This window comes from Archocentrus centrarchus, chromosome 10 (genome assembly GCF_007364275.1).
Source record: "Archocentrus centrarchus isolate MPI-CPG fArcCen1 chromosome 10, fArcCen1, whole genome shotgun sequence".
Classification (NCBI taxonomy): Eukaryota; Metazoa; Chordata; class Actinopteri; order Cichliformes; family Cichlidae; genus Archocentrus; species Archocentrus centrarchus.
The window spans coordinates 5,543,106-5,555,135 of record NC_044355.1 but is presented as its reverse complement, the minus strand read 5'-3'; positions in this window follow the sequence as shown (position 1 = coordinate 5,555,135).

Sequence of the window (12,030 nt, the reverse complement as noted above, 5' to 3'; positions counted from 1 at the left end):
TCCTTTAGGGTGTCATTTGTCTTTGTGGGAAACACGAATGACACCCCATTCAATATTCTTACAAATACAAGCTTTGGCAAGTACTACAACAAACACAACACCTCAACAATCCATCACAGGTCAGCCAAAGCTACAGCTCTGTTGGTCAATGCATTAACAGTTAAAAAAAAGCACACACACACACACACACACACACACACCAAGTAAGAACAATTTAAGGGAATAGTTTGGTGCTGCGTGTGGATTTAAGGGGTTTACTTTATTACCGTGGGTGTTGTTTTATGGCAAAGTGCAGTGTGTGCACTACGCCCACAAGGCCCTTCTAGATGCCACCATTCATATTATTACTCTTCCTAAGGTCCTTAGGGCCACTTTGTATGGAGGAGTTGCCATTTTGCTGTCACTGGTCCCTCCACAGTTCCCTTCATCTCCAAAGCTCCATGTTTGTTGTTCCATTCCCCTCTATATCTCCCAGAGGAGCACCCTCATTTTAATATAAATAGAACGCTTCATCATGCAGTGGCACAAACTTCCCCATGTTGCATTGCTCCAGCAGCATTAGCAGCAGCAGCCGAGGTAGGAGGACATGCCGAGAGGTAGGAGCACAGGTAAAATACAGATAAAAAGCAAATATGTTTTGTTATAGTTTCAAAATGTCCAGTTTGTTTTGTGTGTGAGGCAAGAAAAATGGCAATGAAAACATGATGCTGAATGGCAACAAGAAGTAGTACTTTGACGGCCAAAGAAGGTTTATTTCCAAGTGACTTGATACAGAGTACAAATTCAGCTTCTCTTAAACATAAGCTAGAGCAGCAATCAGTTCTCTCTTGTCAGTATGCCAGTGGGCTTGCACAGACATGAGGGATTTAATAGCTGACTGATGGGCAAACTGCAACTCTATTGAGAATTTTTCCTTTTTTATGTGTCAGATGAGAAAGCCGCCAAGATCTAAGAGAAAGTACTTCTTAGCCAAACTGGACCATGCACAACTAGCGCTAATCAGATGTGCACAGCTGTATCTGAAATGCCAGAGGGATCATTTCACGATACCAGCAGTCCCTCTCAGCTTGGAATTTCTGTTCTCTCCTCTGTAGTGGTAAAGAGGCCTGAAAAGGCCAGCGGGGCTAGGACACAGCCCGGGGCACTAACTGCCAATGAGAAGCACTGACTTTTGCCTTGTGATCGGTGGACATTTAAAGCCGCCACCATTGACTAATTGTGTTTCATCTGGGCGCAGGATCCATTGTGGCTAACAAGAAAGCACTAGAGGTCTTCATTTAGCTATCAAACCTGCTCTCTCCAGGGAAGGTTCTGAGTGCAGCTGCTGTCCTCACTCCTCTTCCAATCAGCACATCAAACGCCAACCCCAATTCATTTTTCTCCCTCCCTCGCTGTCCTTTCCCCTCTGCCTCACACCCCCCCCCCTCCCTTGCTCCATCTCCTGCAAGAGAGACAAAAAGGAGTAAAGTTCCAGGATGGTGGAACCAAAGAGCAAAGAGAGACACAGTGGTGAATACTGAGCGGCAGCTTTAGCCGGGCCCTGCGAGCACTCTGGATTTAGCAGGATATTTATTCTTTTATATCCAGACAAAAGAGATTGCACATGCCCTCCTGTGCTTACTGGAGTCACCCGGTAAATCAGCAAAAGTAGCCCAAATATAATTAGATCCATTACAAAGAGTGTTTAAAAATTTGGCATCATTCTGGGATAAATAATGCGCAAATGCATGCCCAACCTTTGCATATTTTCAGCATGCAATTCACAGAAACATTTATGGATTTGTCAAAGTTTTCATCTATATAACTCGATACAACTGCTCCCCCTGTTTATTTGTGGTAACAATTATTATATTAAATTATTTCCAGGTGGTTTAATTTTGCATCTTGGTTGGACTTTTTTTACGAGCTATTTTTGTGGATTTTAAACATACGTCCTCGAGCGCTAACTTACGTCTTCATCCTCATCTTCATTTTCTTGCCCTTTTTTTTTTATTGCATGCAGGAATCCAATAACATTTATGTAACTGCGCAGCTCCCCGCCCTCTGTCATCAGCAGCTCATGTGTTTATTAAAAGCGTGGTTTAGCATATGCTTTGATTGGATTCTTAATTACAGCAAATTACCATAGTGGCACAAAAAACTATAACCATGTCCTCCAGGAAATAAGAAGATAATGAGGGACTTACGGTCACTTGGGCAAGGCTGTAAACACAAGTTGTGTAGAATCTTGCACTTCCACTGAACTTGCACTGAACAGGAGTGGCCCTCCAATCTCATTTTACATCCTGTTTAATGACAATAACGACATTGTGTTGTATTGTATTCTATTCAAATGTTTGTAATGCTGCCTGTGGTTTTGTGATTAATCCATTTTATCGTCGGATGTTATGTCCTGTGTACATGCGGGGGGGGGGGGGGGCTGATGCTTACATTACAGGGTTTAAAATCATAACCATTCTTTATTATTGTCAGGTTCAAAGCTCATAATTCAGTGCTTGACTTTTCCTCCAAAATGTATTATTTATGCAGCCATAAATATAACTTTATAACCATATAGTTATACCTTTATTTCTATTATGTAGTAATGTGTGTGTGTGTGTGTGTGTGTGTGTGTGTGTGTGTGTGTGTGTGTGTGTGTGTTCCAAATGACATATGATAGATTTTTACTTTCATTTAACAGTTACCATTATCTCACACAGCACAGAAATATCATCACTTAAATCAATGCTCGCTGTTGCAGTTTTGACTAAGAAGAATGAAAGAAGAGCATTATAATATTTTTATATAGTAATTTAATATTTTAAAATATTAAACTGTTGTATATTTAACTGAATTTGTACCTTGGCAATTGTCTAACTTAATAAAGAAGTGTTTCACCTTTAACTTCATGTCATTGTTGGTGAGAAAAACAAAAAAAAAAAGAAAAATCTAAGTTTTCGGAGTCAAAACGTTAAATTTAACAGAGATATGAAATTTTCACCTTCCTTCAACTATATGCATTGTACAGTGTATATATGACAACACAAGCTGAAATGTTTGGGATTCAGATCCCTGGAATAAGAACATGACACTTAATGTTGCATTTGTGTTATATTATAGATTTTACATCCAGAATGTTGTAACACCAATAATAAGAAAGAGGTCATTTAAAGAGGTGATAATGACAAGTCATATTAATGAATATAAATAGGATGATTAAAGCACAAGTTAGCAAATGCATCTAGTTGTTTACATTTGATGTGAATATCATTCTCAGCCAATGGATCTGTCACATTCCAATTAACAATAATCAATAACCACTAACTACTAGATCAATTTGGAGGCAACAAAATAAATATTTGTGTGTTGTTGATGTATGACAGTCATGAGTGGTAACACACAAAACGGCATTTCAACTGTCACGTTGTTAAAACGTAGCAAATGAGATCATGAAGCTCTTGCAGGCAACTGGATGTTAAGTTATTACTGTTCCAATCAATGGACACGGTTTAAAAAAGTCAATAAACATATGCGTAAATTGATCCTATCTGCCTATTATCATATAAAACAGCCTGGTAAATATGCAACTAATTACTGGTGACACTTCAGTTTCAAATAACCTGTAAATTTAATGTTTATGACACAACATTCAATGCATTAATTTTTTTTGCAACTATGGGAAAAATTATTTTTTTTGTTTCTTTTTTGTTTCTTTTGATGCTTAAACTAAACTAATTTATGCAATAAAATATTCATTTTCAAGATGCTTGGATTCCAAAATGTTGGACAAATGATAAATGTGGAATATTTGTGACACCAATGAACATTTTTGCTTTGGGTTTTTATTCTAAAATAAAAGATGCTGTCATGTGTTCCTCTGCATGATTCATCAGTTTGTCTTCTTTCTTCTACTACTACAAAATATAAAAAAGTAAATACAAAAACCTGAAGACTGTAGGTGTCACTGTGTGCAGATCACTGCCCTATTTGGCACATGCATCAGCAGGCATCCACGCTATCTCGTTCAGCAATTTGAAGATGCCAACCGCACAACATGCCATCCTGCCATCATTTCCAACCCTAATTCATGAAGCCACACAGATTTTCTCATCTAATCCCCCCTTTGCTCACGCCCCTATCCCGCCGGAGTTTGGTAATACGATCTGGAGAGATGACTGAATTCTCAATCAGTCCAATATCACCAGGTCGCTAGTCTCTTGCGTCTCTGGCTCTAACAAGATGAGCTGCCTTCCATTTGGGCTGTTAATGCCACTCTGGCTTCATTTTGCAGATCTCTGATGTGCCACGGTGATATCACAGCCTGGACTCAAACCTGCTTGTTGATCTTGAGATTACTGGTTGACAACAGGTTTCCCCTCTAAGCCCTGTCCATCCTAGATGGGGAAACCCAGGCGTGGAATGATATTGAGATGTCTTCCTCTGTCTCTGTCTCCCTCTTTCTTTCTTTCTCATCTCCAAGGCCGTCCACAAGTGCTCACAGCTGCTGGCACCACCGTGCCGCTAAGCAGGTTTTAAGATGGGTCCCAGTCGAGCCTTCTCTCGCCCAACCAGGAGGCAGAGCCCTGGATCCAGACCTTTTTAAGTGATCATCCTTGTATCATAACAGATTAAGGGCTGCTGCTGCTCTGGATTAGGCCTAATCTAACCTTTATCCGCTCCCATCTTCACCTGAAACTTACAGCGACCAGGAAGTCAATCGCCAGGCCCTCGTGATATACAATGACACTGATCTTCTTTTTCGTGCTCTAATTATCAGGATTAAGAAAAACACTTTTGAGTAATTATTTTCACATCGGATAAACATTAGGCTTGCACGGATTTAGCTGAGCTTTTGCCCAACAAGATGCAGAGATCTGAGCAGGCTTACAAGCTCCAGACAGGCAGATGGAGATCCTTTCTAATCAGGAATAACCAACAAACAGGCAATGGAGGAAAAGGCAAAGAGATGAATGTCCTTTTTTTATTTAAAAGAAGTGGATTTTCACATCCAAGGAAAAACTGTACAAATAAAGCCTTGTCATAAGTATATTTACATTTCAGATAAAGGAGATAAAATTTACAGTAATTGTATGTTGTGTCTTTTGTTGTACAGGAAGATACCATACTCCTTTGTATGTCTTGGATTCCCAGAGTTGCTTCCTTAAAAAAAAAAAAAAGTCTGATTGCAAATGGATTTGCCAGACAAGTCACACATTTGGAGAATTTGTCTCAAGAGGAGAGAAAATGTGGGACCATGGGAAAAAGATGACCTTCAGAGCTTGTTTGATATTATATATTATTTCAATCATACACAATTACAAACTGAAATCACATCATAGCACCAAACTGAGCCCCAGATAACCTTTTAAAGGGACAATTCCCTCAGAGAGGTGACCCCTGACCCCAGGCCTGCCAGCAATCTTCCACAGGATGACTTGGCCATGGTTGCAGGGGTTACATGCACCAGCATATAACCTCGCACACACTTTCTTGCTTTCTCTCCTTTTGACCTAAGTATTTCCTATTGCTCTCTTTCCCGTCTTTCTCTTTCTTTCTCTCTGTTTTATAAATACTAATGACAAAAATTTACACATTTTATTTGTGTATTGTGTATTTGTATTGAATTTTGAAGTTTGGAAGAGACTCTACTTAAATGAAAGCTATTATTTTAGTTAAAGACATTACCAGGCTGTAAACGTGTTCATTTCATATGTGAAGATGAACAATTTAGAGACTGACTCCCTTTTGGAGTGAGCCTCAAGTGGCCATTTGGGGAACTGCAGTTTTTGAAAGGTACTGCTCATTGACTTCATCACTTCATCTACCTCGCATCAACTGTTTGGGATGACAACTGCCATCAGATTCAGATATCACTGTTTTTCCTGCAGATATCAAACTACTTCACAAAAACAAACAAAAAGCACAAATAACAACACAAATATAAAAATCTATTTGAATCTTCAAAACCTGTCTAACCTCTCTATGTGGTGTGTTTATATAATATCAAATGGCTTGCATTAATAAAATCACATAAATCAATTTTTAGGACAATATAAATTTACAGATTGTTATCCAGTATAAGCTGTCTCACTTTAGCTGGGTTTTATTCTGACTACATTAATTTTAGATGCTCAGAAAGCTCATAATAATTCCAAATGTTTCTAATATACTAAAACGTAGAAATGCAATCTTGGAAAAACAACTGTTTAACACCTTGATGGCGTCTTGTGTCCCTTAATTTGGGCACCATTTACTGTTTGTTTTCCCTTTAGTTTAGTTTCAGATAACACACCTGTAAAGGTCTGTGACAGAATCTTGCAAAACTGGAACACCTACCTCATTAACAAACATCTCTCTGACCAGCAGACAGATATACGCTCACCAACCGCTTTGTCGGGTACACCTTTTCAGCTGCTTGTAATGCAAATAATTAACCAAAATAATTAACCAATCACATGGCATCAAGCCAATGCATGAACACATGGAGATGTGGTCAAAAGACCTGGTGATGTTCAAATCAAGCATCAGAATAGGGAAGAAAGGTGATTTAAGTGACTTTGAATGTGGCATTGTTGGTGGTGCTGCTGGTATGAGTATTTCTACTGGGATTTTCCCACACAACCTGCTCTAGGGTTTACAGAGATTGATATAGAAAAGAGACTAGTGACTGGCAGTGTCAAAGGTCACAGGACAGACTGTATGGCGTAAACAGCATGAAATCATCGATCATCCCTGCCTGATATCGTCATTCCGGCTGGTGGTGATGGTGTAATAGTGCAAGATATATTTTTGTGGCACACTTTAGGCCTGATAGAACCAAAATGAGCATCTTTTAAACACCACAGCCTACCTGAGTGTTGCTGGTGACCTTGTCCATCCCCTTTTTGACCACAATGTGTCCATCTTCTGATGGCTCCTTCCAGCAGGATAACATGCATGTCTGCATATATACAGTGAGTTTACTATACCCTCAATAGTCACCAGGTCTCGATCCAGTAGAGCACTGTTGGGATGTGATGGAAAAAATCTGCAGCAACTGCTCGATGTTATCATGTCAATATGGATAAAAATTTCTGAGGAATATTTTCAGCACCTTGGTGAATCTGTGCCATGAAGAATTAAGGCATTTTTAAAGGCAAAACAGGGCCAGTGAGTGTATTAACACCTGTCAAAGTTCTTAAAACCACAGTCACAAACCTTTACTGGTTTGTAACTGACATCAGCATGATGGCTGTTGTCCAAACATTAACTGGCATTAAAGGTGATGTAAACCCAATATGGTCTTGAATTGGAGTGGCCCGTGGTACTGTATAATGCAGCTGCCACATGACTGTAGCTTCCACAAACAGTGCGTACCAAAAGAAGCCATAACAAGAAACCTAAGCCTACTGAGATTTATGTTCAAGCTAATTTTCCAACACTCAACAGGAAATGACAATCCTGTTCTCCTCAACCCTGATTAATTTCACTGAAGTGTGGTGAAAAATTTTGTGTTGCTATTAAACCCTTGCTACCCTCTGACATCCCCCTGCTGCTAAAATGAAGACCTCTCGTGCCCACCTACCCTTTGCCTTTACTGAGAACCAGATGTGCCGAGGCTTTGATGTGGACCAAACTTCTCGGGTCAGGGAGAGATGAAAACACAAAACCAGCGCACATGAAGCTACAACACACACAATACTTTTAGCCCATAGCACAAGCATCATGTAAAATTATGAAAAATGTGGCTTCTTTAACTTTCCAGGCACTCTGTGATCACTCATGTTCTGAGCGGTCAGATGTTCTTTTTTGTTACGGTCTGCTTTGGGTTTCATCTGACCAGTGAAACCCTTAGAGGCAATCTACAAGAGTGTATAAAAGTATGAGTTATGGCCATTATTCTGTAATTTAGACAAATTTTCTTTCAAAACAGCACTGGAATACATTTATTCTGAATGAAGCATAACTTGAACTTACACAAGAGTATCATAAAAGCTATCAGTAATATTCTATATGTGAATGTAAATGCATTCACGAGATTGTTGCACACACACACACACACACACTATAACAAAAACGTTAGCTGTGATACAGGTTTAGGTGATGACCACATGATTTTGTGTGTATGTGTGTGTGTTTAATTCACCACACAGGTGACGTGTATGTCCAGCACTGCCTTAAACAGTATGTTTTCTTGGTTTGCTTGCACACATTTATTAAGATAGTAATAAAACCTGCCTAAAATGAGAAACTTCAGACTGTAGCTTAAGGCAAAAGCAGCATGAGAAGGTGAGTTTAATGTTTTCCCAAAGCTCTGTTGGAGGTAAAAGCGGCTAGACATGCCACTGGGCAATGCAAAAAGGGAATTAAAAAATAATGGATCACGCGGTCAGGAAAGAGGAATCTTTGCTGCTTTGTTGGGTTTAGTAAATATGTCTGTGGATGTGAAGCTTGAAGGAATTGCTCTAACCTACCTGCACGTTTTGTGCTTTGGCTCAGGTTATTGTCCCATAATTATCTGTTGTTTACATGAGAGATGGAAAATTATCAAAATATTTAACATGAAGTTTGACAGAAGAAGAATCAGAGCAATGAGATAAATAAAATCTAAAATGTCCGCAGCAGCTTGTGGCTTTGTGTAAAGTGATTTTACCTTACAGAGAGACTCACTATTGCTGCATAAGAAGCGGACACTGTTGGCGAATCTGTTGTCAGTCTTTTGCAAAGTTCAACAGTGAGAGGACAAATTGCAAACAGACTCTCTTATTTAGCTGCTGGTATGTTTGCTGGAATGTGTCCTTTTTGGTGAACTACAGAGGTAACCTCTCACAAGTCACAAGTCATAAGCTGAAATTAAAGGCAGTTTGTTTTCTGTGACTGGGCTTGATTAGCAAAGGCAACATTCAGTGCACATGCAACATTTATAAACTTTCTTAAGAGCATAAGTGCAGTTTACTTAGTCTCTTGTCGCAGAGGCAAAAGGTCAGCAAGAGGTTGATGTTTGGAGAAGCACATTAAATGTTGGTTTACCCCTCAAAGTTATTTTTGAGACGTTATTGACCACAGCTGGTTTCTGCATGGCCAACACTAAATAATACAAGAAGATTAAAACAGCTTTGGCAAATTATCGCATTCAATAGTCCTGTATCGCCTTCAATGAAAAGACAGAAAGACCTCTATGCTGAGCAAAGGGTGGTGATGTATATTTTTCTGCTCTGTAGGAACACAGCAATGAGCATTTATAACAAATTCTGAATGTTGTTTTCCTGTCAGAACTTATAATGCTGGGTCCTCGATTTCTGATGTTGGAGCTCAATGGCAACTTTTGTTAAGCTGATAATCATCAGTCAGTAGTGGTCAGTACAGCTAAAAGAAAGGTTTTTGGCACTTCTTCATACAAATTATTAGAAAACTCCTTGTGCATATTATGTAAGTGTTCGTTCTTCAGTCCATAAATATTTTAGGTTTGTTATTGTTATTGTAAGGTAAAGACCCTACAATAATAGAGCGAAAACCCCAATGACTGCGCAGTTCCCCTATGAGCAAGCACTTGGCAACAGTGGGAAGGAAAAACCTCCGGTAGAACCAGGCTCAGGGAGGGGCAGCCATCTGCCACAACTGGTTGGGGGCAAAATCTGACCCAAAGAATGAAGGCCAGAATATTTTAGATTTATGTTCATAATATACAATTGAGCCAAATAAATAAACAGTACACAGTTTAAATACCCATTTTCCCAAATTAAAAAAAAAAAATGACTATGCTTTTTATAGCTTATTTGCCAGGTCAGTATCAGTATCAGTATTTGGTATTTAAAAAATCACCCTAGTGATTTGGGGAATTTCATCATGTACGGCACATAATATCATCTGGAGAAATCTTTGCATTCAAGAACAAGGTCAAAAGCTTGTACTGAATAACCTCTACCACACCAAGATCCACTCATCATCTGCAGTAATTTGCTTTCTTGCTTTCTGGTGGCACTGCATCAAGAAACAGTCAGGAATTTGTAGGGACTAACACTGCACAGACACAGCAAACTATTGTAACTGAACACAGTTTATTGCCGAATTCAGTCCAGTGCTAATAACACCTCTACCATGCAATGAAGGAGAGGGACCATTCAGCACACAGTTTAAAATCCACCGGCCATGATAGGATAACCATGCATAAGTGGACATGGCACCTTCCCTCACCTCCCCAAGCAAAATAAATAAATAAAATGTAAAAATTATAAAGCTAAATCTTTTATCTGTATTAATTACCTGATTCATTTATGTATATCAGCCTAGCGTGAGAGTCTTGCTGCCATTTACAATTGCAGTCTCACTCAGCTTCCCATCTAGTCTTAGTGCAAATTATCCTGATAATGTCAGGGAATCTAGTCCTGGCCAGAGCAATGCTGACAATGCTACAGCTGGACCTGCCAAACAAGCAAATGAAAAATAGAGAGGAGAAAAGGAGATATCAATCTGGAAGCATGTTGTCATCAGCAGTTTAGGGTGGTGCTTCAGGCTCGATATCATTATTGTTTTCTGTGAGAAGGAATATGAAATTTGCTAGAAAAGTAGCACATCTGCCAATAGTAACATTGCCAAGTAAAAAAGACCTCCTCAAACAGCCATCCAACGGCTTGGCTGAAGTTTGAATTTCTCAAGTAATCCGTTGTTGTCCATCTACTCCTGCAGATGTAAGAGTTTTGCTTAGTTTGATTTTGTCGGGTTTACCTACTACATTCTAGCACAACCGAAACATTTCAGACTTCATCAGGAAAAAAAAGGGAAAATTCTGGACATACTCATTAGTTTGCTTCCTCACACCAATAAGTGTATCTGTGTTCAGCATTGCTATCAGAAACCACAGTAAATTCTGTCTGCCTTTAACACTGAATAGAAAGGCAGAACAAAGAACATTTAATCACAAAGTCAAAGATCTTATAGAATTACATTCTACATTTCCTCATATCCAGATCTATCTGTCACATCTACCACAGCGTGATCCACTCATCATCAGCAGTAATTTGATTTTTCAATTGACGATGACAATGATGGAGATGGCAATAATCCCCGCTATGCATTCACAATGGAATATTTCCCAGTAGCCTATATTGATCGGTACTGTTATTTGCCAAGAGGATCAGTCTGATAATTAAAATCTAAACACATTTAGCATCTGACTTTGAAGCTTTTATTACCTCTGATGGTTCAGCAGGAAAAAGAAAAGGTCATATTGAGGAAAAGAGCAAAGGATGTCCGTTGAGTTTGACAGTTCAGTTTGTTTTGGATATGATAGATTCTGATTAATTGTATAAAGACAGATTAGTTGGTGATGATGCCTTTATTGCCGTTTTACCTCTGAAATACTAAAAGGTTATAAACAAGCAGTTGGCTCTGTGAGGCCAAGAACTTATGTTTCACACAACTGCAACTTTTAAGCTAAAATATAGAATATTTCAACTTCTGTTTCAACAGATACTCAATTTACAGTAATAGTTCTATGGTTCATTCAGTAGACCTGCAACGAATTGCAAAAAAACAAAGAAAGGCACAAACAAATGCAATCAATAAATAACATCTGTTCCTCAAACACATCTAATAGGCTTGTAACATTTAACACAACACAACTTTAATATGTTCCATATGACAGCTTGTTGCCAAACTGAAAGCATGTGCTGCAAAAATTGCCCATGCCTTTTAGACTTTCATTCAAGTCTAATGTGAAAATGCATAATTAATTAGGCGTATTCTGTGCCTACGAAAGTCACCATATTCTTACAGAAACCAGAGTTGCTTTTTTCCTCAAATCCACTTTTCTTACCTTTTCCAAGCTGCACACAGGCTGGTGTTTGGGGGTGCTCAGCTAAAGATGAGCAGGCCAAGATAAATGGCTTCTCCTGCTGGTATTTGGCAGCTGGGGGCCTCAATGACTCCCTGAAGATGTAACACTTCTGAACCGCAATAAGGTAGCAGGGGTTTTCAGCAGCCTAACATGAATATGATACAAAAATCTGTAATCTGAAATATCAACTGTCTAAGTCTTGTTAAGGGGGACGCAACAAACCAATCGCTCCTGGA